Consider the following 22,579-nt stretch of genomic DNA (forward strand, 5'->3'; position numbering starts at 1 on the left):
AATGGAGGCTTTGCACAGCTGGTAATAGCAGTGTTGACAGTACAAAAGTAAAGCAGTCGCTGTGATACAACAGATCACTTTTCCAAATGTGCTATATATTGTACTTGTTATAATCTCAGTAACACAAGTCACAATGAGTGAATTTTAGCCCCAGTTAAGTCGTGTGGTCCTGATATCATTCACAGCAGCTCATATTAAGCGGGACTCAATAAAAGACTTTCTCCAGCTGATTTCACTGAATATACTCTACACATACTGTGATGTTTGGGTCTTCATAAGTGTGCAGTTTCACTGCTTCAGGATCAAGTATTCTGTGGAAGAAGGAGGCAGTCCTCCAAATAAACCTGTTTTGTAAGTGCTGTGCATTCCTCGACAGGTTTCTTCATGCTTCTCAGCACTTCCTTTGGCAGAAAACACAGATGAAAACTCAACTTTAATGACACACGACAGCAGCTCAATGTTCCGCTCTTTATTAGTGATAAAACACTGGAAAATGCAGCAGAACATCAGTCAGTAAGATGAACTCAAATAGTCTTCATTAAGGCTCCTTCTCAATTAATTTGACACTTTAGTTTAAGTAACAGTTCACACTATTAAATACTGGCTTATTACCTGCCAATTCTGAAGATATCAACAGTTGATTATCGCTTATGAAGTGTGATCTTATTCTACATTCCTAATCCTACCCATTGCCTAAACCCAACTGGGTCATTCCTACTATTCGGTGCCATTTAATTCCCAGAGACATAATATGATACAGAATAATTATAAATAAATAAATCCTTAAAGCTTGTCTGATAGGATTATCCCATTCCCACCACAGAACACAATGATATGCACTCTAAATGAAATGAAATTTAAAATAATTACTCTGATTTCAGCATAAGTAGCTGAATCGTCATGCCTCAAGTCATGCATGCTCATGTTCAGTTACTAATATAACAGAAAAATCTAATAAACACCAAAATTTTCTTCATCATTCTTTTGCTGTGTACAATGTCTCAAAGTAGTGTAGAACATGGATTTATAAAATTAGACATAAAATAACTGCAGTGAAAATACAGAGTTGCTGACGATGTTTACAAAATGAACAATAGGTGACAGAAATCAAAATACTTTGTTTTAATACCAATAGACAGCTTGCTAAAATAACGATCTCAGGATCTGACCAAAGAAATTGACATTTAAATATATCTGAATGAATTATCAGTAAAGCACATACACAAACTGTATACTTTCCTGTGTACTGAGTGCTCGAATTTTTAGTTCTTCAATTGGACTAGATTAGGCAGGAATGTCAAACTAAATTCCCAAAGGGCCGCAGCTCTGCACAGTTTAGTACCAATCCTAATTAAACACACCTGATCAAACTAAATGAGTCCTTCAGGCTTGTTTGAAACCAACCAGTAAGTGTGTTGAAGCAGGGTTAGAACTAAACTGTGTAGGGCTGCGGCCCTCCAGGAATTAAATTGACATCCCTGGTGTAGGGAATAGAGACTGAGGGTCGGGATGATGAGTATGGACACAGAGTAGCACTAGTAATACTTTGGTCATTTTTGAGTACTATGCTAATGGTCTAATCCAATAAAATAATTGATGCTAAGCTAAGCTAAAATCGCTCCTTCTACACCCAGACATTGGCAGAAAGAAAGAAAAAAAAAAGAAGGAAAGAAAGAAAGAAAGAAATTAGTATGAAATTAGCTTATTATCTGGGGGGGGGGATAATGGGGGGGGGAGTCAAAGCTTGGGAGTGAAGGCTTGTGCAGAAGGAAGACTAAGTAGCTGCAGAACTTATCGCAAGAAAGAAGAAAAAGTAGTGGTTGGACTAAAAGCTGAAAGGAAAAAGAAAAGCGTAGGGACTCAATGCTAGGTGGAAGCAGAGCACTGGATGCAGAAACAAGAGAAGGAGCAGAAGACTCAAAGCTAGGTGGAAGCAGAGCACCCAACACTGAAAGAAGTAAAAGAATAGAAGACTCAATGCTAGAAGAAATTGACCCCTGCAGGTGTTGAAGCTTTAGCTCGGGGTAACATTTCTACAGGAGTCAGAGCTGAGGGGGCTAGTCTCTAACTGGAGTCGGAAAAAAGAGAGGGGCGGTAAAAACTCCTGCGGAAGGGAGCCTGGGGCAAGGACTCCTGCGGGAGTCAAAGCTGGGGAGTGAAGGCCTGTGCAGAAGGAAGACTAAATGGCTGCAGAACTTATCACAAGAAATAAGAAAAAGTAGTGGATGGACTCAAAGCTGAAAGGAAAAAGAAAAGAAAAGTGAAGGGACTCAATGCTGGAGGAAAATAAAGAGGGAGCAAAAAACGTAGCACTTGAAGGAAGTGGAGTACTTGACACTGAAAGGAAAAAAAGGAGTGGAAGACATCAACGCTTAATGAAAGTGGAACCCTCAATGCTGAAGAAAGAGAAGAAGCTGAAGACTTCAACGCTTAACGAAAGTGGAGCATTTTGTGCTGGAGGAAAATAAAGAGAGAGCGGAATACTCAACACTTGAAGAAAGCAAAGCACTTGATGCTGAAAGGAAAAAAGGAGCAGAGGACTTCAACACTAATGCTGGAAGGAAGAGAAGGAGCGGAAGACTTCAATGCTTAAAGGAAGCGGAGCACTCAATGCTAGAAGGAAACAAGGAGCGGAAGACTTTAACACTTAAAGAAAGTGGAGCACTCAACACTGAAGGAAGAGAAGGAGCAGAAGACTTCAACGTTAGGAGGAAGCGGAGCACTTGATGCTACAAGGAAGAAATGTGTTCTGTGCTGGAGGAAAAGAATATAGGGTGAGAAATATTCAACACTTGAAGGAAGCGGAGCACACGAAGCTGGAAGGAAAAAAAAGAGCGGAAGACTTTAACGCTTAAAGGGAGTGAAGGACTCAACGCTGAAGGAAGAGAAGGAGCGGAAGACTCAAAGCTAAAGGAAGCGGAGCACTCAACACTGAAAGAAGGAAAGTGTTTTTCTAATGGCCACAAGGGGCCGTGTAGTTAAAGGTGTAATCTTCTGTGATTTCTACTTGGATGAAGTCACAGCGATTGGGTGAACTGGTTCTTCAAGATGATGATAACTACACAGCAAATTCATTGGTGTTAAATTTCAAGTGTTGTGGTAATTCAGAGTAAAGTGTTAAAATTCTAAAGTTAGATAAAGGTGAAATAACCCTCTCGCCCTTAGAAGCTGATTTGCCTCCTTGTCATACAGAGTAACATGTATCTACCTTTGTAGAAAACCCTTGTATTTGAGAAACTAATCAGAGTGTCTGAAATCTCGCCACATTCACCTGGCGCTTAAATTAGTCAATGAGTTTAGTCCACTAGACAGAGTGAATGACCACAAATAAGTGAATTCAGACACCTGCTGTTGAACACCTGCTGTTAACAAGCACAATCACTGAAGGGATAAGAAATTGAAAGAAGAAATAAAACTACAGACACAGCCTCACACCAAACCAACTGAATGAAAACAGAGGATTAAACAACTCCATTAAATATTAGTATAAGCAGCTTCACTGATTACAGTTTGACTTCATTTCTGTAAGAATATTTGACAATGAACAGAGGTTTTTATTTTTTTATTAAAAATATTTCATTTGACCTCACCATCATAGAGATCAGAGGCTGCTTATTTGAGTTCTTGAAGCTTTATGCTTATATCCTAATGTTTCTCTGACTGTTATAGCTGTTTCTAAAACTCATCAGCTATAGCAAGAAAGATCAAGAGAAACTATACTGTTTATGCTTAATTGTTATAGATTTAATTTCAGGTGTTCATTAAGTTGATTCATAAAGATATGCAAATATAGTTGCATTAAAACTGCATGGGACAATACTACTGGCAGTCTTCTGCTCTTCATAGAAAATTCAACAAACAATTAGGATGCAATTAATAATTACAGTGTCATGCACTAAACATTCAAGCTCCAGCTTGCTCTTTATGACACACAGGCATCAAGAATCAGGATGTGAACCTCAACCGTGGTTGCTAAAAAAAAAAAAAGCTGCATAGTTCATGCCGCAATGCATGCTGGGTGCCAGCATAGTACAAAGCTCCCAGCATGCATTGCAGCATGAATAAATTATGCAGCTTTGTGTTCTTACAATCTCTTTCTTTTCCTGTATTTTGTGTTGTTTTTGGGAGGTGATATTTCAGTAGAGTGTTTTTTACTTGATTTTTTATTTTTTTGTTTGTCACCATTATTGAGAATTAAAGACTAAATGTTGATGTCTGTGTGTTTCTGCCATAGATCAAACATTCTCATTGTAAATATTGTTTTTATTTTATATTATTGGAGTTTCAGTGGTTTCATTTATGTTTATTATTTATTTCTCACACATAATTAATATGATACTGAATTAGAAAACAAGCAGAAAAGGGTGGCTATGTTATCATAAATAATCTCTTCAGACTGACACTTTATTTTCTTTTGGCTTTCCATGCTATATGTATAAATAGTGTAATTAACACTAACTATAGCAGCCAAAATAAAAGACATCTATAGTAAGAAGTTGAAGAGCCTGACTAAAGCAGACTCTGTCCTCCATCATGGTGACTTTAAATGAACAACAGAAATTTCATTAAGAGCTTTTGTTCACATGACAGAAATAAAGTCACTGGTCAGTAATAGGTGAAGCTCCATGATAAGTTGTTGTTTAATGTGATGAGTTTTTTTTTAAACATGTTGAAATATATATATATTTTTTTTTTATTGTGTAATTTGTTTTATTTTTATTGATTATTATTTTATTTAGAGTTTTTTTTCTCAGTTAATTTCATCTTTGGTTTTGGCTTGTGTTTTTCTGTCCTTCAGTGATTCTGCTTGTTAACTGTTGTTCATCAACAATTCTCAATCCTCCTTTAATTAGACACTTAATTGTCTCATTAACTTCATCACTGTCTGAGTGTTCAGCCCTCTGTAGTGAGGACACTAGTGAAGATTTTGCTCTGGAATTTAAGGCTTACGTGTGTTCGAATGAAAAATACAGACTATGGGATTTGTTTTTAACAGAAATATTCTGGAAACTGAATTTACGAATCTAAAATGTTGAAAACAGCAGATTACTGGCAACCACTGCTGCCAGTATTTTGACATACATTTAACAAATATTTTACACAATAAGAGTTTGCTAATTAACACTCTGGGTGTTAAAATTTTAACACTTTCAAAAGTGTTATTTTAACACTTATAGTGGTTCCCATATAAACACTGAGGGAGTGTTAATTTTAACTCTAAGGTAGTTAAATCTACCAAATCTAAACTTTGCAGTGTGAGATCGATAAGAAATACAGACTGTTGAATGTGCTTTTAACAGAAATATTCTGTAAACTGAATTTATGAATGTTAAAAACAGCAGATTACTGGCAACCACAGCTGCTGGTATTTTTACGTAAAATCTAAAAATGAAAAAAAAAGAAAGAAAAACAGCTAAACAGTTTTTGTGTTACCATTGTGGAGGATAATAGCATCTCTGTTCAAGTCCAAGATGAACTGATCATATTTGATGTTATGCTGCATCTTCTTTTGTTTAAAGGTAACTGTGTAGTTACTAATGCAGTCAAAATCTGTTTGCTATATGCAATCACACATGAAAACATTATTGCATCTAAAGACTTTACATTTTTTTCTACTAAGCTATGATTTTATAAACTGAAAATTGTATTAGTTCATGAAATATTGTTATTTTTTGTAAATTTATACAGTTATATAAAACTTCCATGTTTTTCACAGAAAGATTCTGGCAACCACAGCTGCTGGTATTTTTTCGGAAATTTTACAGATATTTTACACAATAAGTGTTTGCTAATTAACACTCTCTTGGTGTTGACAATGTTAACACTTTCAAAAGTGTTATTTTTAACACTTATAGTGGTTCCCATATAAACTCTGAGGGAGTGTTAATTTTAACTCTATGGTAGTTAAATCTACTATCTAAAATTTGCTGTGTGCTTTAGCTAAAGCCAGTTTGCCCACTGTTTTTGGCCGTACAACATTTTTGGCTACTTTTCAGACATTTTTGAATGCACGTCCACGTAAACCACAAGAACCTCTTGAAGTTTATGCTGCTGAGCTCACAAATTTAGTGACTGAAGCATTTCCACAATATGATGCGGCAGCACGAAATTGTGAAATATTTCGGCGTTTTGTGACTGGTTTAGACCCATCGCTTCAACTCAAAATTCATGAGCATGGCGCTGTGACTTTAGACAATGCTTTAAAAATTGCCACTCAGTGCGAACGTGCTCAGCTGGCCATCAGTGTTGCTAACCCTTCAGCTGTTATGCCCGTGGTGTTGAACCAGCAACCACCAACTAACACAGTGACCGCAAACCATATCACTGAACTGGCATCAGCGATAGCTGAACTCCGAACTGATCTGCATGCCTTACGTCAGTCTCATCAACGACAAATGGATGAACGTGTGGACCAGCTTTCACATCGGATTTCCAGTCTGCAGGACAAGAGGACGTCTTCCACACACTCTTCACATCAGTCCTGTGCTGCTGTGGACTATGACATCACAACACGACATCGCCAGCCTGACTTGGATGATCATCATCGCCATAGAAACTGCTGCTGTACTTCACAACACACGCACGGATGTCGACAGCACCCTCAAGATGACTGCTGTCCTGCACAACGCCGCCGTGACTACCTCGAACATGAACAGGCACCCCCGACTGACAGCTTCTCCCGCCAAAGACGTTATAGCTACTCCCGTAGTTGTGAGTCACACCCTCCTTACACCACACACTATGCTGAACACACACCCCACAGGCCTTATGTTAACGCTAGGTCAGGTCGCTCGCCTTCAAGGGAGCGCCGGTCGGATTACAACCCTGAGTATGTTACCCACTATAAACGTCCAACTTCACACAGTCCACAGTATAGACACTCGAGTTATTGCAGACATAGCTCTCCGTCACCACCACCCCAGTCTCATAAGTCATCAAGATATTCTTCTTCCCCCACACGACACGTACACTTCACTGAATCTGACAGAGAGAAAGCTCCTTTCTCGCCACACCGGGGAAACGAGTAGAAGCTGTCATTGGGGACCAAATGCCAGCTTCCTCCTCAAAAGTGGTCCATTCAGATTCGGTCGTTTATAACACTCCGTCCACACCTTTTATTCAAATTGCACTGGCTGGCACTGAACTTCATGCATTAGTAGATACAGGCTCGGGTCTCTCACTTATTACAGATGACTGCCGTAAATCTATTCCAGCTTTGTCTACTCAGTCTATCAGCAGGTCGTTCGTGTTAGCGTCGTCAGTTACTGGACAGCCATTGGACATACTTGGATCTGTGACAGCTCCAATACATATTGGAGATGTCACATTTTCCCATGTTTTCCATGTAGTACGCACTGCCACTTACCCTGTAATAATAGGATGGGATTTCTTAATTGAGCACAATGTCACTGTTAACATATCACTTACGCGTTTAGAACTACATAACACTACAGTGCCCTTTTCTCCACCTCATTCACTCATTCCGGTACAAAATTTGGCTGTCACAATCGCTCAAGTGACTATCCCGCCAATGTCAGAAGTGGTAGTCCCAATATCAGTAAAAGATAAGGGTGTAGCGAATCTTTTCACTGACACATACGTGGGTTTATTGGAACCACACCCTCCTCCACTTATTACTTTAGGTGTAGCTCGAACATTGACCACTGTTCAAAAAGGGAGGGCAATAGTTCGAGTTGTGAACCCAACTAACGAACAAGTCTCTCTTGATGCTGGATGTCCATTAGGTCAGATTTTCTCTGTCACTGGCAATGCACATGATGAGTATGCATTAGTCTCAGCTGTGACTTCTAGTGAAGCTCTCCGTGGCCACCCAATGTCAGATGTGCATTTGGAGGATGGTCAACTAAACGCTGATGAGCAAGTAGAGCTTAAGAGCCTACTGACAGAATTCTCTGACATTTTTAGTGTTCATTCTCACGACTATGGCAAGACAAACTTGATCACACATAGTATTAATACAGGCAATGCAGCTCCAATAAAACTTCGTCCATATAGAACATCACCAGCTACTCAGGCTGTACTGCAACAAGAGGTGTCAAAGCTCTTGGACCACAACATCATTGAGGAGTCTCAAAGTCCATGGTCAGCCCCGGTTGTTCTTGTTCGAAAGAAGGATGGTACACACCGGTTCTGTGTTGATTATAGACGCCTCAATGATGTTACCATTAAAGACTCGCACCCTCTTCCTCGGGTGGATGACACCCTTGACAGGCTTTCTGGAGCCCGAGTGTTTAGCACAATTGACTTGACTGCCGGCTACTGGCAAATTACACTTAACCCTAGCGATAAAGAAAAGACAGCCTTTTCCACTGGTGCTGGGTTATATCAATTTTGCATGATGCCGATGGGCATCTCCAATGCACCACCCAGTTTCCAGCGGTTAATGGAACTTGTGCTTCGAGGTCTGCACTGGAGTATTTGTTTGATCTACTTAGATGATATTATCATCTACAGTGCTGATTTTTCACAACACCTACAGCACTTGCGTGAAGTTTTCCAGAGATTTCGTACAGCTGGTCTAAAACTTAAGCCATCCAAGTGAAAGTTTGCACGCTCCTCTGTTACTTTTCTTGGCCACCGTGTTTCCAGTGCCGGGATTGAGCCAGACCCATCAAACATAGATAAAGTGGGGACATGGCCAATTCCAATATCAGCCACACAGGTCAGAGCTTTTCTTGGTCTGTGTTCCTATTATCGTCGATTCATTAGTCAATTCGCTAAGACGGCTGAACCCTTGTACCATCTCACACACAAGGGAGTACCATTCACTTGGTCAGTGGAAGCAAATGAAGCTTTTCTTGTACTAAAACAGGCGCTGACTTCATCACCTATTATAGCCTTTTCAAATTTTTCGGCTCCTTTCCTTCTTTACACAGATGCTTCTCTTCATTTTGTGGGCTCTGTCCTTTCCCAAAAGAAAGAAGGAAAAGAGCATGTAATTGCATACGCCAGTCATGTCTTGTCTGCTGCGGAAAGAAAATGGTCAACATTTGACAGAGAATTGTATGCCAATGTTTGGTCAGTTCGCCACTTCAGGCACTATCTTGCTTGTCACCCATTCACTATCATAACGGATCACAAGCCGCTGGTCGGTCTTAAGAAACTTCCTCTTGATCATGATCCTACGGGTAGGCGAGCTCATTGGGCCTTAGAATTAGACTTATATGATTGGCATGTCATTCATCGAGAGGGAGCTAAACACTTTAATGCAGATGCTATGTCCAGGCGGCCAGATAATAATCCTGTAGACTCTGACAGTTACATTCAGGGCAACATGTCCACCTTTTCGGTAGCAACTCAGACCACATTAGCACCCTTGCAAGCAAGGACGGCTTCAGCTCACACCCAAACTTTGCAGATGAATAAAGATGTGCTTTTGCCGACAACCATTTCAGGTAACACAACAGCAAATCTCGTTCTAATTCAGAGTGATTGGAATGTGATAGAAAAGCAAAAGTTAGATCCAAATTTAGCTGTTGTTTTTACTTGGATGGAAAAAGGGCATAGACCACCCTTGTGGAGATTACATGAGGCTTCCCCATACCTCAGAAAACTGTGGACACAGTTTAGTCGACTTATTATCCACAATGGTGTGTTATGCAGACACTTGTGTAACTCTTTTAGAGATGATACCTTTCAGGTGGTACAATCATTGGACAGAGCTATGCGGTCCTTTTATTGGCCTTATATGTCTTCAGACATAGCCAAACATTGCTCCCAATGTACGGCTTGCCAATCACGGCGTTCTCCTGTGCCCAGGCTGCAGGCACCACTCATTCCTATTACTCCTGAGCGTCCATTCCAAATAGTGGCGGCAGGCATAACAGAGTTGCCTGTTTCCACTAAGGGTAATCGTTATGCCCTAGTAATGATGGACCTATTTACCAAGTTTGTCAATCTCTACCCACTAAAAGATCAGACAGCTCACTCAGTGGCAGTTTTCATTTTTGACCACTATATACCACAGCATGGTGTCCCTGAGGCCCTACACTCGGATCAGGGCAGGCAGTTTGAATCAGACCTAATAAAGCACCTTTGTAACTTGCTGTCAATCAAAAAGCTTCATACATCCCCTTATCATGCGCAGTGTGATGGAGCTGTAGAGCGTTTTAATTGCACGTTAAAAGGTGAACTTTCTAAGTGTTTATTTGATTCGGGTTCAGAGTGGGATGAGTATCTCCCACAGGTTGCGTTGGCTTACAACACCACCAAGCACACTAGCACTGGGCTAACACCTTTCTTTCTAGCCCATGGCAGAGAGGCCCGTGTTCCTATAGACACACTACTTCAGGACAATAATGCTTCCTGTTCAGCAACAGCTGGTACACCCGCAGCATATGCTAACAAAGTGCGTAAAAGACTAGCATGTGCTTATCGTTCTGCGATAGCTTTCCGAGATAAGGCTCAAGAACAACAACGCCTGAACTATGATCGTCATTTGAAGTACACTCCGTATAACAGGGGTGACTTGGTTTTAGTGAATGACCCTGCACAACGCCACAACAAACTGCATCCACGATGATGGCCCAGATAGAAAATTTTAATATTTTAGATATTTCTTAGCAAAAGATCTTAATTATTGTGTAAAAATAAGTAAGCTTTATTTGTATCCACACACTTTTTTTTCCAACATAAACTTTATTTAAAATAAAAACCAATTAACAAATGCTTTTAAAGTTTTAAAAACTATAACAAAATAAATTTATGCACAACAATCTGTCCAGGTCGATGTCCTCAGCAGTGAATACATGGAGCATGTTTAAATGTTATTGTAAGGAAAATGATTAAAGCATTATAATAAATAGAGTTAAAATGACCTTTTTGAATAAAAAGTTGAAAGTTTTATTGAGATGGATTGTTGGTGATTGTGTGGGTTTTGACCAGATTGGGTAACAAAACATGAACAAAGGAAAATGAAGACTTGTTTGTAAAAGATTTAAGACCTACAACAAAATATTTCAGTAAATTTAAGATTTTTTAAGGCCTAAAATTTGGATTTTGGAATTCAAGACATTTTAAGACTCCGCAGAAGCCCTGTTTAAACACAATAGCCCTGGTAAATAGTTATTATAATAATGATGTAATTCTAGATACTGTCTGTGAGAACTAGTAACAACTACTAGAATCAAGTTTAAAGCCATAAAGAAGTCGGAATTGTGATCAACGTTACATATGCAAATGTAAAGTACTAAGTCAACACTATCACTGTAATAGCAGATATCTTCTATGAGAATACTGTAGGTCTAATATCTTCAGCTCGGTTAAACTTTTTTTTTATATAGCGCCTTTGCTCAAGAACGATTTACAAACAGTAGAAGAACGTGAAATGCTATAACCTTAGAAGAGAAAATGGGAGACTAATAATATATAAAATAATGACAAAGGCCAAGAACAAGTAACAGTAAAGAAACTCATTCTGTCTTTCAATGTGTGCTTATGTGCATTTAGGAGAACTAGGCAGCACACTCAGGGCTGCAAGATTTAATTTAGTATTCTTATTATTAAATTATATCTGAATGAGGATCAGATGCCTGAGTTGGTCTTTGAGAATGAAAATCAACCTGTTTGTTCCTGCAGATCTTCCTGTTTGACTGTGAATGTTTCTTCAATCTTCACATCTTCACTCTCCTCTTTAATAAACGCCATCTTTATAACAGTGTGGAGATCAGTCGCTTCAGCAGGAGTTTTTCTCTGTGTTTAGACACTTTATCCTGTTTAAAATTAACAAAACAATAAAAATGTCCTGTTTAAAATAAATAAAACAATGAACAAAATAACTTCTCAACACTTGCTTCAAAAGAGTAAGTCTGAGCTAGAAACAATAGCCAAGAATGAGCTGATTAAAACTAGTAACGTAACTACTTTTCTTATATATAGTGATGTATACTTAGATTGGAATGACATTATGCCATTTGATAAATCAAACCTTCATTAAAACACTTTTTACTCAAATTTCTGTTGTTCAAACAATAGCCCTCACTACTGTGAGTAAAATAGTATTACGTTGTATAAAGGGTTAAAATAATGTTGTCAACAGCAGGTACAAAATTAAGCACTGAATGAAAACTGAAACTTTAATCAATCTGTTTATATAAGTGTAAACGCTTTAAAACAAACCTTTCTCCAGTCAAATAACAGTGCGGGAGCGGCGCAGCCTGAACTTAAGACTTAGCCTGAGCGTTAGCCTGCCCTGGACCAGGTTAGTTTCAACATAAGCTGCCAGGGTAACTAAGTTTGAACTATTGTAAATTTGATTTTTGAAACAGAATCTGCCATTAATAAACCTGACTTACCAAAATAAGCCTGGCTTTTTCTGTAAGCTAGTTTTATGGAATATCCCCCTGTTCTCTCTTCCCTCTGGTAATCTTATCCCCTCCATTCGTACATCATTTTATTTATTTATTTTTTGTTTGTTTTCATACTTCTTTCTACATTTTGCGTTCCACACTTGTATCCGGTAGGTGGCCTCAGAAGAAGACTTTTATTATGGCCTGTCGTGTGACGTCATGAGGCTGCGCCGCTACTGCGCTGTGATTCAACTGGAGAAAGGTTTGTTTTAAAGCTTTTACACAGATATAAACGGATTGATTAATGTTTCAGATTTTCACCAGATGCTAAATGATATACCTGCTGTTGACATAGAGGTAAAGTAGGTTTTATATTCGCACATTCGTTCATTTAGAAGTCTCTATTAGCATGCAAGTGTGACTTCTAAACAACATTAACACTGTTTATTTGACTGTGAACAATGTTGTACTTTGATAGTCATTGACTGCTAATATGATTTCGCTATTTAGAGTTTGTAAATAATACTTTCATGAAGTTATTATTACGGGGAAAGTCCAAATGTGTGAATATAAATCCAACTTTACCTCTATGTTGTTGACAATATTATTTACACCTTTATACAATAGAGGTAAAGTTGGTTTTATATTCCCACATTCGTTAATTTAGAAGTCTCTGTATTGTTTACCATGTTACTTTAAATATTCAATTGGAATTAGCATGCAAGTATGACTTCTAAACAACATTAACACTGTTTATTTGACTGTGAACAATGTTGTACTTTGATAGTTTGTAATAAGTGTCTTAATGAAGGTTTAATTTAATAAATAGCATAATGACATTACATTCTAAGTAAACATCACTATATAAGAAATGGAGTAACATAGTATTATTCAGCTAATTTGTGGCTATTGTATCTTGCTCGGACTTACTCTTTTACCTGATTTCTGTTGAAAACAAATGTTGAAGAGAAGTTATTTTGTTTCTCTTCATTGTTTTATTCATTTTCAACAGGACATTTTTATTGTTTTGTTAATTTTAAACAGAATAAAGTGTCCAAACACAGAGAAAAACTCCTGCTGAAGCGACTGATCTCCACACTGTTATAAAGATGGCATTTATTAAAGAGGAGAGTGAAGATGTGAAGATTGAAGAAACATTCACAGTCAAACAGGAAGATCTGCAGGAACAAACAGGTTGGTTTTCATACTGATATATTTTTTATAATAAGAATACTAAATTAAGCCTTGAGTGTGCTGCCTAGTTCTCCTAAATGCACATAAGCACTCATTGAAAGACAGGAATAAGATTCTTTTGTTACTTGTTCTCGTGTCTTTTGTCATTCATTTTATGTATTATTAGTCTCCCATTTTCTCTACCTTCTTAAGGTTATTGCGCTTCTTGTTCTCCTACTGTTTGTAAAGCGTCCTTGAGCACTTGCGATATATAAATAAAAACAATAAATAAAAAAGTTTAACCAAGCTGAATATATTTGACCTACAGTATTCTCATAGAAGATATCTGCTATTACAGTGGTAGTGTTGGCTTAGTACTTTCCATACGTCATGTTGATCACAATTCCCCTTTTTTGTCAACTTCTTTAATGGGTTTAAAGTAGGGCTGTAACGATACACCAAACCCACGATTCGGTTCGTATCACAATTTTTGACCCACGATTCAGTTCGTATCACAATTTTTTTTTTTTTCGTGTGGGGTGGGGAAAAAAAAGATTTTTAAAACTTTTTTTTATTAAATAACATTTGGTTTATGTTTAAATAACATAAACTAAACATCAAAGAACAATATTAACTATGCAAATTATTAACAATATAAATAGCCATATATAAAATAAATAAATAGTCAAAGCTATATCACTTTTGTTTTCTTTGTAACAAAATACTGTTAAAAAATCAAACAGAACAGAACTCCATTGTGTAGATGGTTCAAGCATGTTGAAAATTCTTTTTCAATCAAGTTCTCTTACATAGAAAAAGTAAATTAAATGGCTACTAGGGATGCTCATTTCGTTAATTTTGCTAACCGACAAATGCTGCTCATTAATCGGTTATTAACGGTTATCTGGTCAGATTACTATTAATTTTATATTAAACAAATTGACGTGTCTATTTTGTGTCTGACACATTAAATATTGCATTTTAAATACTGATTTATTTTTATATGTTAGCATATTAATAACAGAACAGAACAACAGAGCATTTTCACGCACATGCAGTGTTTAGCACAGAAGAGCAGAATAATCTAAATAAAATGAATAAAATAAATAGGACTGCCCTAAATTATTTTCACTTAAATAATTAATTTATATTACAAAACGAAAATACTGACTGATTCTTTTTAATAACCGGCATAGGCTTTTTTTCCCAATCATATGTTTTTTTCTTCCGTCAAATAAAATAGCAGACTTCCTCAAATTGCCCGCTTTACGGAAAATATGCATTTATTTAATGCTCCGCTGTTATTATTATAATAACAAAACCTTTTACATTTTTAATAGAAATTATTTTAAAGAATATGTCCTGATATAGCCTATGGTTTCCTCTCTCTCCCTCGCAGTTCAAGTGCGCTCGCTGCATGATGAAAAGACAACAACGTGTGCATATGTAGACTTTTTGTAAACAGTTTTGTTGTTTAAATATGATATTGCATTAATGTGCATAAATGCCTTATAAGCTGTAAAATAAAAAGTAAAGCCTATTTGTTGCGTTTATTACGCAGATCCAGGTCAACATAAGCGCTTCAGCATCAACACGTCTGTATCAAACAGCAATATTCTTCTTCCATTTTGCTTCTTTGGCAAATCTGTCTGTAGGCACGGGTTACACATTATCGTCCCGCAAATTAAGTATGCCTTGCAGTTAAACAAGGGGCGAAAACGAGGCGCACCTTACTGCCTTTATGTTGACAAGGAAAAAAAAGAGGCGCGATCCTCTTATGAAATGACTGAATCAGCTGGGTATCGATTGTGCAAAAGTGTTGCTGTCTGTGTTGTTGTAATTGTAATATTTAATACTATTGTGATACTCATGATTTGTACATTCATACAGCTCTGGATAACTTAAAACAGCGATTAGACCTTCAGAGCGGCATTAATGCGTCCTGAAGTAAAGCGAAACTGCTATAAACTCCAGCAAGATAGAGTGATTATATGCAGAGCCATATACCTTTATCTCTAAATAAAGTATAACTATAGAAACTGTGTTCATCTTAACTGAAAGCCTCGTCGTGTTTTCTGACCTCACGCATTGCGCAACTGTCAGTCAACACTCCCAAATGTTCAAACAGAAAGCGCACAGCACGGTTACAGAAAAGTTAGCGCTGTTACCTGACATCTGGTGAACGCCCATCCCTCTCTGCGCAGCCACATTAACAGTGTGAGCAAATCATCGTAAAATCCGGGCGCTTTGACAGCATTGGCAATGTTTCTGGCGTTGTCGGTTGTCAAGCGGGGTTAAGTTGGTTTTGTTTTTGATATTCCTGACACATTCAGACGGTCCCTTACTAAGAGCTCCGTGCGAGCTCTCCTGGCTAAATATTGCAAGGGCTTAAACGGAGCAGTGCTCGTAATGTCGAACGAAAAAAGTGTTAATTAGCTCAACTTTTGCAGGCACGCATGACGTTATTGGAAAGGTAGTCACGGGGTGTGTCGCGATTTTCCCTTATCACACCGCGACACAGGATCGTAGATCTGAGTGTCGCGATTTTGATTTCATATCGTGTATCGTTACAGCCCTAGTTTAAAGTTGTTTCTAGTAGTTGTTTCTAGTTCTCACAGATAGTATCTGAATTAGAATCTGAGTGGGTTTCCTACGGGTGCTCCGGTTTTCCCCACAAATCCAAAGACATGTGGCACAGGCGATTTGGGTAGGCTAAATTGTCCATGGTGTGTGTGTGTGTGTATAGGTGTTCCCCAGAGTTGGGTTGCAGCTGGAAGGGCATCTGCTGTGTAAAAAACAAATGCTGGACAAGTTTGCGGTTCATTCCTTTGTGGCGAACTCAGATTAATAAAGGTACTAAGCTGAAAAGAAAATGAATGAATAAATGTTTTGTATTATTAAATGTATTAAAATACTTTTTTATAGGACAAATACAAAATCTGGGATATTTGAAAAATTCCTTAGCCTTTAGCCTTTTATGTGTCTAAAATTTCATTCATAATGGTCGTAAAAGTCTTAAATTTAACTTGGTAAAACCTGCAGAAACCCTGGTTTAAAGTATATCAAAAAACGTGGATGTCCCAATATTAAACATGCTAAATGAAATGGACACTAAAGTAATTAATTATTATAAAACATTGTACAGTATTCTAAACTATATTGATGTTGCTGTAGGACGACATGAGACAAAAAAAAAACATTATACTGGAACAATAACGTTCAGCATTGCCAGTGGTGGATTTAGGCATGGGCAATATGGGCGAACATGGGCAACATGGCGAGATGGTGCAAAAAAAAAAAAAACATCCCCTAGTAAAAGCATTGAGATACGATTACTATGCAAGTGTATTAAAGGTGCAGTAGGTGATCTTCCACAATGCTAACAGCTTAGCATAAATCTCTGAATCACAGCCCCTCTCCTGCCGTCTAGAGCCACACCTCCTTAATACGAGCACAGCAAAAGAACCCTCTCTTATGCAAGACTAGTGCTTATCCGGCGGCGTGCAAGCCAAACTGACATGCTATTTCAGAGTGAATATTAGTTGCATGGTAAACAATAGGCGGAATAGTGCTATTTACTTGTGTTTTGTTGTTAAACTAATTCAAATCTACATTATATATACTGTAAAAGGTCCCTTATGAAACTGAAAAAAGTCTTATCAATCTTTCACCGGAAGATTGTAGTGGTTGAACAACACTTCTGTGAAGATATAACCCATTTGTAACAACAACAACAACATCTAACGTTACATCAGCTTTGCGTGATGCTAAAACAGTATTAAAACAGAACATTACCTGTCTAAGAGAAATCCGTCAGCCATTGTGTCATCCTTTCTCCAGCGTGCAAAGGTAACCAATATTAATTCAGATTTTTAAAAAGTTTTGATTCAGCAGGTTTTTACCGATTGCATGCTCATTCTCTCTCGTGAATACGCTGCACAAACAGCGGTCCAACGGAGCTGCGTACAAAAGGCTGCGGATTTGTTCAAATCTGCATTTGCTGACCGACAGTCTGAGCTACTCATCGGAATTATGAGAGATGTCGGCCGACTCTATTTAAGTGAAGTTTCATAAACTAATTTCGAGAGGAGCACGTGATATGATTGTGCACCGCTGGCCACTCATCCGTAATCAGTAATAATCCAATCAGAATGATCCTAGCTTAGTATAAATGGATCACTTTCTCCCCATTGCACTATCTTCATTTTGGAAGAATGCTTCCCGCTACAAACACTCCAGCATTTAAACTACGCTTCAGCATCATTCAACCTTCTGGCATGGAAGAACAAACAAACAATCAACAACAACAACAACAACTTCTCCAACCAGAACCCCGCTCTCCCCAAAACTCCAGCAGCTGCCTCGCCAGCAATCAAGCCAGAATCCCCGCAAGAATCCGGAATATCAACTCTTCCATCTTCTACTTGATCTGCCGCTCACTACACAAGCCACAACTTCGTCCAAACTTATGACGCTGGCGATTCAAGCCACCGGAATGAAGCCGAACTCACGGATCACCTAACGTTAGCGGTCCACTTTCGGTAACGTGCATGCTTAAAGGGAAGTCTGGCGAGATCAGCGTGAATAGAAGGCTTTAAATGAAGAACTCACCTCTCAGCCTCCCGCTGGTCAGCAGATCCATAACATTCTGACAGCTGAAATAGTTCAAAGGCAAATGACCAGGCAATCTAATCCATAAATATTATTCCATAACACCTTCATTCGTCGATATACATCAATGAAAAGGTGCACTGATATCCAAACCAGCTGCTGGTGAGAGTGGAGCCATACTTTCACGCATAAACATTGTAGCGATCTGATCTACAAAATGGCCGCCGGCCTTTGCACTCTGAACTTTTGACCGTGACTCCAAGGAGCCAATAGCTTAAAGGAGAAGTATCACCATCCAATGAGCTTTCCAAAACTGGAGACGGTCCCGCCTTCTCTCCCGACAAATTCATGAATGGACTGCGTGCAGAGACTTTGATTCTGGCCAAATAATCATGTTGAGATTACAGACATGTTACTTATCATGGATGGAGTAAAGCCATGATAAACATTACATTCACACAGTTCCTATTAAGTGGCAAAATCATTTTTTAAGTTTGATGTAGGCAGTTGATATATTTACATTTTATTAATAATTATATATACATATATTAAAACAAAAAAAAATCTGAAATGAGTATTACCCAGCAAGTGATAGACAACCTACACATCAAGCAGTAACCCTTTTGTATCGTGCCAATTTTGACTCTCATATCAATACACCTGAATGTCAGTCAGTTTATAATGACAGTAAGAAAACAATTTCCTGCTCGACTGCAACAAACAAGAGGAGGACATTTCTGGCCATGGAGTAGCTTTTCATACTTATACTTTGTGTTAAATACATTCGAGTTTTAAAAACTTCTATATCAGTAAGGGGTTTAAACTCCACTCCATCATCATCTCACCAGCTCTCCAAGAGGTTTCTGGACTTCCAGCATAGAAACGCCCCATACGCTCAGTTCTCCTTCTAATTACCACCCTGCAGGAGGACAAATGCCCACTTCTACAACCCTGGCACATTGTGTCATTAAGTATTGGAACATGCATTAACAAAGGCGCTTCCATTCACAATCATCCATACACTTATGAAGACTCCTCCCTTCGAATATCAGCCAATACAATTAATCATGTCTGCTGTTCATGTGCCATGTTGCTAAGATTTCATTTCTAATTCTCTCTTGTTTTCCATTTTAGAGTTCAAGACTGCCAGCTCCTGAAACTGCCCTCATTCAACCCATCACACTCTTCATCCATTCCTAATGCATTTACACTCTTCGCAAAGATACTTCTGCCTATACAGCCCACACCCTTGATACCATATTCACATATCCCCCCCCCATTTACTCTTCATATCACTATTGACAATATTTAGCACTCATAACGCTCCAATGCTGACTATCATTTGTACTTCCGCTATAGCAGAGTCGCTCCGCCGAGCCTCATTCTCCTTCTGCAACCCCCCCCCCCCCTCTTCTTCCCATTTATAGATGACACAACCGCCCTGTCACACGATTCTGATTTAAGAGATGCTTATAGCAGTTCTTTGCTCCACAGGTATCCCCCAGATCAGCTCTCAGTCACTCTTACACAGGGTGTCTCCGGAGTATCAGAAGGTGTTGGGGGCTGATAAGTCAATAGAGAGGAGTTTGAGGGCTTAAAGTATTAGAAAGTCTTAGATTCCTTTACAAGGTAATACATTTATTGTTGAACAAGGTATCATTGTATGCTAAAGTTTGACTGTATTCAAGCCGTGAATATCAGGATACTAGGTAGTTACGTAATCAGTAAAATTCTACTAAGGTTTGACAGCTTGCCGCTTGTTTACTGCAACACTATCAGTCTGCAGCTCTATAGGTGACAACCTGTCGAATCGGCTAGATTTTAATATACATGTGTCTGTATTCGAATGTTTAGTTGGATTCATTTGTTACATTTTAATATTTAGTAAATATTCCGTAAGATAAATCTCGCCAGCTTTTTTGATTGAAAATGGTGATAAGGTCTTTAAATGTGTGGGAAAAGTATTAAAGGTGTTAAATTACTTCTCTTATTCCTGTATACTATGTTTCAGAATATGAGCAGCCATCACAGAAGTACAAAGGGCAGCAACAAATCCAGATCCTAGAAAGGTGGTCACCTGATGCCTTCAAGACATGCGTCCTAGCCACTGGCCCCCCAAAGAAGCCCAGATGGCTCTTGTCAGCCATAATCCCACATCCACTCAAGGGCGAGGGTGTGACCCAGCCACCTTCTTCTTTTTCTTCCTTCTAGCCTGAGTAACACTCAGTTTCCTCCCCCAGCCACATAGGTAATTGGAGTTTCATCCAAGCCCCCCGTCACCCCGCCACCCTGGCCGTTTCCGCTGGAGTCTTCACAGCCCCCTCCCATTTCCCGACTCCTGCCGGACCCTGCCCCCCCTAAAGCTCTGACTTCCGCAGAAGTGTTACCCCGAGCTACGACCCCCGCAGGGGTCGTCTCACCGTCCCTTCCAGGCCTTAGCAATCTTTATTTATATATATATATATCTATATACACCTGTACATAGATATATATTTATAATAGCGCTGTCACTCCCCCGCTCCATCTCCTAACGGAGTGTTCCTCGAGCACCTAACTTATCCCGTCACCCTCTAACAGGAGTCTTCACTGTCCAAATCCCCTTTCCCAGACTCCTGCTAGAGTAGGCCAGCTTGCCCTGTTCCCCGGGCGCCGACCCCCGCAGGGGTCAGTCACTGCCCCCCCCAGGCCACTGAAACTCATTATATATGTATATCTATGGACTTTCGTTTATAGATATATATTTATATAGAGCGCTGTCACTCCCCGCTCCATCTCCAGTCGGAGTGTTCCACGAGCATCGACTCCAGCAAGAGTCTGGCCAATCTTGCCACTCACCCTCTAGCAGAAATCTCCACCGCCCAAATCACACTTCACGATTTCTGCTAGAGATGGCAAAATAAAAAATTGCTGCACCCAACTCCCGCAGCGCCCATTCTGACTCAGAAGTCTCCTAATCACCCCCTCCAGGCCTTAGATTATCCCATTATATATATATATATTTATATACTCTCTCATATATACATATATATTTATATATAGCGCTGCCACTTCCCTGCTCTATCTCTGTTTGGAGTGTTCCTCGAGCATTTTTGACTCTTAATGAGCCAACCCCGCCCACCCCTTATGGCCCCCCTTCACTAGTCTCCACCCAACCCCCTCCCCTGCTCTGGCTTCCACAGGAGTCAGTTTCAAACTTTGCTCCAACTGGAGCCCGCTACTCTTTCTTCATTCCTTAATTACTATATCCAGCAGCCGGATATAGTAAAAACTTTCTAGCTTTTGGGGGAAATTCTTTGAAATACTCGGCTGCTGTCCCGAGCTAGAGGCATTTTTTGGGGAGCGATCGAGACCTACCTGATCTCGGTTCTCCTGATATGCTTCTAGACCGGGCGGGAGCCCTGGGCTCAAATATCTCCGAGCTCAGGGTTCTCTCCCGGGACAGCATGCCAAACCTGCTATAAGTGCCAAGCATATCTAAGTGGGAACTCTTGAAGTGAAGTTTCATAAACTAATTTCGAGAGGAGCACGTGATATGATTGTGCACCGCTGGCCACTCATCCATAATCAGTAATAATCCAATCAGAATGATCCTAGCTTAGTATAAATGGATCACTTTCTCACTTTTTTTTTTTTTTTTTTATCTTCATTTTGGAAGAATCCCCCCTTCCACCCCATCTCCTCCTTTTTCTCCCCTTCTAAATGGGGAGCGATCGAGACCTACCTGATCTCGGTTCTCCTGATATGCTTCTAGACCGGGCGGGAGCCCTGGGCTCAAATATCTCCGAGCTCAGGGTTCTCTCCCGGGACAGCATGCCAAACCTGCTATAAGTGCCAAGCATATCTAAGTGGGAACTCTTGAATGTGTCATTTTAAGGGCGTGTACACAGCTTGCTGTTTTACATTTACATTTAGTCATTTAGCAGACGCTTTTATCCAAAGCGACTAACAAATGAGGACAAGGAAGCAATTTTCACAACTATAAGAGCAACAATAAATAAGTGCTGTAGGCAAGTTTCAGGTCTGTAAAGTCTAAGAAGGAAAGCATTAGTAATGTAAGAATTTTTTTTTTTTTGAGTACAGTTAGTGGTATAGCTAGAGGCAATTGCAGATTAGGAAGTGAAGAGGAGACTAAATAGTTGAGTTTTTAGTTGTTTCTTGAAGACAGCAAGTGACTCTGCCGTTCTGTTGCAGTTAGGGAGTTCATTCCACCAACTGGGCAGATTGAATGCGAGAGTTCAGGAAAGTGATTACTTCCCTCTTTGGGATGGAACCTCGAGGCGACGTTTATTCACAGAACGCAAGTTTCTTGAGGGCATATAAATCTGCAGAAGTGAGAGCAGATAAGAGGGAGCAAAGCCAGAGGTTGCTTTGTAGGCAAACATCAGAGCTTTGAATTTGATGCGAGCAGCAACTGGCAGCCAATGCAAACGAGTGAGTAGCGGAGTGACATGTGCTCTTTTCAATTCATTAAAGACCACTCATGCTGC

General features: G+C 39.3%; 1 protein-coding gene and 1 long non-coding RNA gene across 2 annotated transcripts in view; both read left to right on the plus strand.

Moving 5' to 3' along the window:
• The window catches only part of LOC796311 (zinc finger MYM-type protein 1), an 854,498-nt gene that overhangs the window by 32,256 nt on the left and 799,663 nt on the right, over positions 1–22,579 (plus strand). The window lies entirely within an intron of this gene.
• Positions 1–22,579, plus strand: part of LOC141381679 (uncharacterized) — a 136,159-nt gene that overhangs the window by 29,155 nt on the left and 84,425 nt on the right. The gene's annotated exons all lie outside the window — the stretch shown is intronic.

The sequence above is a fragment of the Danio rerio genome, chromosome 4 (genome assembly GCF_052040795.2).
Source record: "Danio rerio strain M-AB ecotype USA chromosome 4, GRCz13ab, whole genome shotgun sequence".
NCBI classification, from domain to species: Eukaryota; Metazoa; Chordata; class Actinopteri; order Cypriniformes; family Danionidae; genus Danio; species Danio rerio.